Here is a 6,000-nt window from a genome sequence, read left to right on the forward strand (position 1 = left end):
GAGACAGAGAGAGAGAGAGAGACAGAGAGAGATGCAAACAGTGATGATCAGTGACGTGTTCCTGGTATTGAATTTAATCAATATACTATTCCACAGAGCAGGCAGCTCCCTGAGGCCAGTCACTGCAGGAGACAAAGAGTTTGCATCTCGACACAGACATGATTACCATAACCACAATATTTCCCTAACCTCGCCCAGGTTTTTCAGTTGGCTAACCTTAACTATAGTTTATCTGCTATAACCACAATCTTTCCCTGACCTTAACCATACCCTATTGTTGCCATGTGCAGATATTGTGAGAAGTATTTAAAAAAATAAATGGCATTGGATGCTAAATATTTTCTTTTATTGAATGTTATCTGGGGTTATGGTTCGGGAAAATTTGTGGGAACAGTTGATAAAAAGAGGACCATTATTGTGGACTCCTGCATAAAAGGTTACTGTAGATGTGCTACATGCCCACACATTACCGTACTTTCTCACACACACTACTTTTTGCATTGACACCGAATGTCGGCAAGAGATGTAAATCGTGAGGTTTGGAATCGTCCAATAGGGATATAATTCCTAGGGAGACTGAGTTGCTCCTTCTGTTGTTGAAAAATAAGATGATCTGTGCGAGTTCAATTAGTGTGTGGGATCAAACATGATAAACAACTGGAAATTTCAAAATATAACTTTCTGAAAATCCCCAGATACTTCCTCTGATGTGGAATCTGTCAAATCTTGTTGCAATCCACTTTATGCACACTGACTAGCCACTGTGTTATGGATATCTGTCACGTACACGTTGCTGCCATTCTTTCTCTGCATCACTCTAACTTCCTCAAACTCTCTGAGGCTTGTGTTCCATCTTTAACAAGAGCCAAGTAAACAACTCCTTATGTTAAAGAAAGACAAAATGAGTGGAACAGCCGGGAAAGTCAGTGGAAAAGCTTTCACAGAGAGAAAGAAAGAGAGAAAAGGAGGGAAGGAAGAAAAAAAACAAAAAAACTGCCACACCACAACCATGCAGCAAATTGGTTCAGTGCAGTGAACCTGTGTTCTGTGTTTGGGCAGGCAATAAGCAAAACGGGGGAACATGAAATGATATCTCAGCGCATTTATCTTGATAAGAGCAGAGGATGTTGAGGCGTAATAGGAACAACATGGCTGGTAATGAGAGGAACACGGCATGATGGAGGAGTAGACATGGATTACCAGCATTCCTCTTGATGGGGTTTTATGGAGGAAAAAAAAAAAAGAATAGAGCTCCCTCGTTTATTTGATTTTAGAGGTTGTGGTTGGGGAGAAAAAAACCTAGATAAATGCATGTTTCATCAGGGCTAAATATTTCCACCCTGTGAAAAAATGCTGGAAAGCAAACACAAGCCAGATTGTGGACTAGTGGTAGGACGATTGTGGGTATTTGTTTATATGTTGCTCTGTGTGCGTGTGTGTTTGTGTGTGTGTGTGTGTGTGTGTGTGTGTGTGTGTGCGCGCGCGCCTTCACAAATAAATACCAAGCCTAACCGCTCTCCGTGGCATAGCAGGTGCTTCTAAAACAATGGTAGCTCAACGTTACTTTTTACCAAAGCTGCTTCTACCGTGAAGTGTTTAGCAAATAAAAGAGAGGAGGAATGAGGCAGAAGATTAATTAGAAGTGTTGAAGCATTGGGAAGGAGAAGGGTGGATTGTCGGAGGTTGAAGTGAACACATTCATTGCTGACACGTTTGCTAAAAGGCTTCCATCAAAAAAGTGAAAGACTTACTCATAATCTTCCCTGTCTCTTCACGTGCCAAAAAAGTGGTAGCTCCCACTGTTCGGTTTTCTACCCACTCTATCTGCAGATCGTTAAAGTAATCTCAGCACTTTAGTGTTCCTACGTTCCAACCTCTTACTTTTCTTTCACTTTTGGCATCATCTTTGCATCAGATGCAAATGCTTTGTTAAAAGAAAATGTACAAATGTGTGTGTGTGTGTGTGTGTGTGTGTGTGTGTGTGTGTGTGTGTGTGTGTGTGTGTGTGCATGTGTGCGTGCGTGTGTGCGTGTGTGCGTGCGTGCGTGTGTGTGCGTGCGTGTGTGTGTGTGTGTGTGTGTGTGTGTGAGGTCAGAGAGACACAATGATGCAGCTCAGTGGTGTGTTCACTGTTCCCGTTGTTAGGTTTAGTCAATCTCCTGTTGTATCCACAAAGCAAGCAGCTCCCTCGCATTTCTGGAATGACTCACATTTCTTTCCTCGCTGTTCTCTTTTTAATTATTGCTGATCTTCTTATGGGTTCCAAGCCAAGATGACCCCCCCACCCCCCTCCTTCCTTCCCTTCCTCCCTCCTGACTCGTCCTTTCTGCAGTGTCACTGTCGGAAACTGAGGTGAGATCAAGAGAAAGCAAATTCACCGAGCTGTGGTAAAGGATACTCCTTTCTTGGCCATCTGGACTCCATTTTGTTTCCTTTAGATTTGATCTTTTTGTCATAGTGCTTTGCAATCCAACAATAAAGTGACAAGAATAAGAAAAACCCCTGTTGCGTTAGTGGATTAAAGTGTTTTAAAATAAACAGGACTTGTAAGATGAGAACTGTTAATTTTCTCAATGCTACATAACCAGTGCCAAGTCTTTATTTCGTAAACAAGATTAAATACCACTTGATGTGAGATTTTATCTCACTGCTTGTCTGAGAACAGATGCAGTTGATGAAGTAAGATGCAGAACTTAAAGGATAACTACCGTTTTTTTAAACTTGGACCCTATTTTCCTATGTTTTTGTGTCTAGGTGACTGATGGGAACAACAATATTTGACATTGGTCCATTATTAAGCAAGCTCAAGCTACAATGTTAAGTTAATAGGGCAATTGTCCAGCTTGTATTTACCTTTACAAAAGTGCTTGTTTTGCCACTGACAGGCTCAGATTAATATTCTAATACACAAAAACTGAAAAATAGGGTCCAGGCTGAAAAAAACGGTAGCTACCCTTTAAGACAAAAAGGGTGAGTACAAGACGAAAGGGCTAAAATGCCTGTAAAACTTCCTTAAAGAGTCACTTTTAAGTGCCAAACTATTACTGTTTTGTAAATTAAACCAAACTTAAGTTTAGCCAACAAAATGTAGTTGAGTTTAAAAAAAACACATTGTGGTTTGGGTTAAAATAAGGAACGTTGTTACGTAAATTAACTAACCTAAGTTACATTATGTAGTAGAAGTTCTTTTACACAAAACACAAACATCGCTCTGCTGGGGTCAAAGTCCCATGTTTGTTGGACATGGCGTAAAATGACACGTGAAAATCACAAAAAGCACTGCGATACCATGCAAAATGATTTAAAGGCATACTATGCAGTTTCCATTTTTGTCAAACAGCAATCCCTATAGTAGCTGTGGAGTATTTGTATTTAACCTTACCTTTGCTGCTTTTTAGCTCTCGCCAATGAGTGAAAGCCTGACCGAGTGGGACTCTTGTCCGGTTCCTCACGCGGTCTTCTCTGTCTTTCTCGTTTTCTTTTCTTTGACTCTTCCAACAGCTCTTTCTTCGTTTTCTTCGTCGACTCTGCCATGATTCACGTCTGAAATGCGTGCTAGTGTCATCCATAGAGGCTGCTTCTTATATGTTGTTGATCTATGTGACGTTGTGCTGTAAGGCAAGTCGTGATTCTTGCGAGATTTGGCGGGGCGCCACCTCTCAAACCTGCATTGCTATCGGGATGATTCTCCCTACTACGAGTTTGTTTACCATCGAAATTTCTTTGAAGCTGTTATATTAAGGTACAAATCTTGCATAGTGTGCCTTTAACAAGGTGATGTGTTATTCACACACGATTTTAGACCCTTTTTAGCGGGGCTCAAGCCCCCCTAAATTTTATCTCAGCCCCCCTAAAAATTATTACAATAAAAACTTTTCTTTTCTTTTTTTCATCAATTTTGGTGCTTCAAGTGAGAGTTTGCGAATATGTCTGTCTGACAGAGGACAAACAATTACAGGTTCAAGGGCTTAAAACAGGTTTAATATCCTGTGTGTCTGTCGCCGATGCTATTCACCTGTAACCCAGTCAAGGAAAAGGTTAACAGAAACATAGTGTTGGCCAATCGGAGGTGGTTGTGCCAGACTCCCGCCTTTGGCTGAGTCTCTATCTAATCTGTCAGAGGGAGAGCAGGAGTGCCGTTGTGAAGTTTAACGTTGATAGTCCCCAGAGAAGAAGTTGATAATTTCATGGCGCAGATTAGAACCCAAATTGAAATGTAAGCAACTCAAATTGCTGTATGTTAGAAAATTGTGTCAGGTTGGTTGTTATTAGTGTCACCTTATAAAGTGTCAGGTTTAGTTCCATCATAGTGTTAATAGTGTCAAAAAACGTTAGCTGACCCCCTAAAGGTCTGATCCTAGAATCGCCCCCGTTCACACGCCATGAGACGGGTTATAAACAAACCAGCTAGGTTATCTAAATGTTCATTAAAATCGTTGGTAAAAAAATGAACAAGCACGCCCATTTCACACAATGATTGGCCGGGTGTGCACAGGTGAGAAAGTATGCAGGTTCAAACGTTTTCTTTGTTCTTTCTTCACACAACTACTTCTGTCACTTTTCGTATGTACAACTGTGGCGATTGACAGAATTTTGCCCTTAGATGTGTTTGTTTGTCTTTGTAAAAACTGGTTAATTTGAAGCATGCTAAACCCAAGGCTCTCAGAATCACGAGAAGTTTGAACATCTAGTTCCATGACAACTGAGCCAACCCAATCTGCTGATGAGGACTATGTGATGCAGACGAAAGCTCCAGTGGACCACACGTTGAGATTGTTTTGTCAAAGTTGTAATAAACCTTAATTATCCTTTAAATTCTACACCTGTGTATAACTCCCCTTCATTTGTAATTTTCCACAATTGTCGCTATAACCCCGATCACAATTCTACTGTGGCCTGTCTTGCACCATTCCATTATCTGCCCAAAAATGTTAGATCTGAGTATCTGAGCTAATGGAGTAGTGTTTGCAGCAGAGGCCGATTAGCTGGAATCTCACCTGCAGATTTATTTTCTGGGAGCTGAAAGTATGGTGACTGAAAGTAACTCAATACTTTCGCACATTATCCTTATCACCCCAGACTCAGTTAAATCACCACCGTAATGGCTGCCGTGTTTTCCTAGCTCGCCACCATCAGTTATCCTGTTCTCTCTTCCTCCCCTGTGCATCGCCCCCTTCTCCCTGTCTCCCAGTCGTTGTTTGTTCCTCCTCTTTTTCCTTGATTTTCTCCAATCTGCCCCACGGAGACTGAGCCAGAGCACCTGCAAGTGCTCACTTTGAAAGATGTTGCAGGCCCAAGAATGTGCGCAGTAAACACGCGAGAGCTGTATTTATAATAAATCAGCTTTATGGCCCTCTGATGGAGGTGATATCAGTGAAATTTATGCTGAGAGACCTCGCCGTCCTTAGCAAAACAGCTGCGAGATAGCACTACACCCCCTCACCCCCACCACCACCTTCACCCCACCTCCTTCGCACCACTGCCCTGCCCCACCCCGGCGAATAGCCAGGTCTGACTGGGGTTAGAGAGCCCAACACAGTCCTCTCTATGTGGCGGGGCCTGCGGTCCCTGGAACGGTAAAGTCCAGACTGAAATAGAGTCAGGGCAGGGTGGCGGTAATGGGTAACAGTGTGTGTGTGTGTGTGTGTGTGTGTGTGTGTCTGTGGTTGTGTGTGTGTATTTAATGTAGGCTGGGTTGCACAAATAGCATAAGCCTCATGGACGAGACCAGAAGAGTGTCTGAGAGTTTTAAGGTACATCAGCGCTCCAGCGACTCCAGACCGGTGTTATCTACGTGTTTCTTTAACATTCACCCGCAAACTTTTTCTCACCATCTTGCACATCGTTCTCCTGTAAGCACATTAAAGATTTAGGTGGGTTAAACAGCTTTGTCACGGAGTGATCATGTTAACACCTGACAGTGTAACCCAAAATACAAGCGTTTAGTAATGATGGGCTTAACAAATTCACACATACTGTCCTACATATGCTATCACACAC

This window comes from Sander lucioperca, chromosome 18 (assembly GCF_008315115.2).
Source record: "Sander lucioperca isolate FBNREF2018 chromosome 18, SLUC_FBN_1.2, whole genome shotgun sequence".
In the NCBI taxonomy this organism is placed as follows: Eukaryota; Metazoa; Chordata; class Actinopteri; order Perciformes; family Percidae; genus Sander; species Sander lucioperca.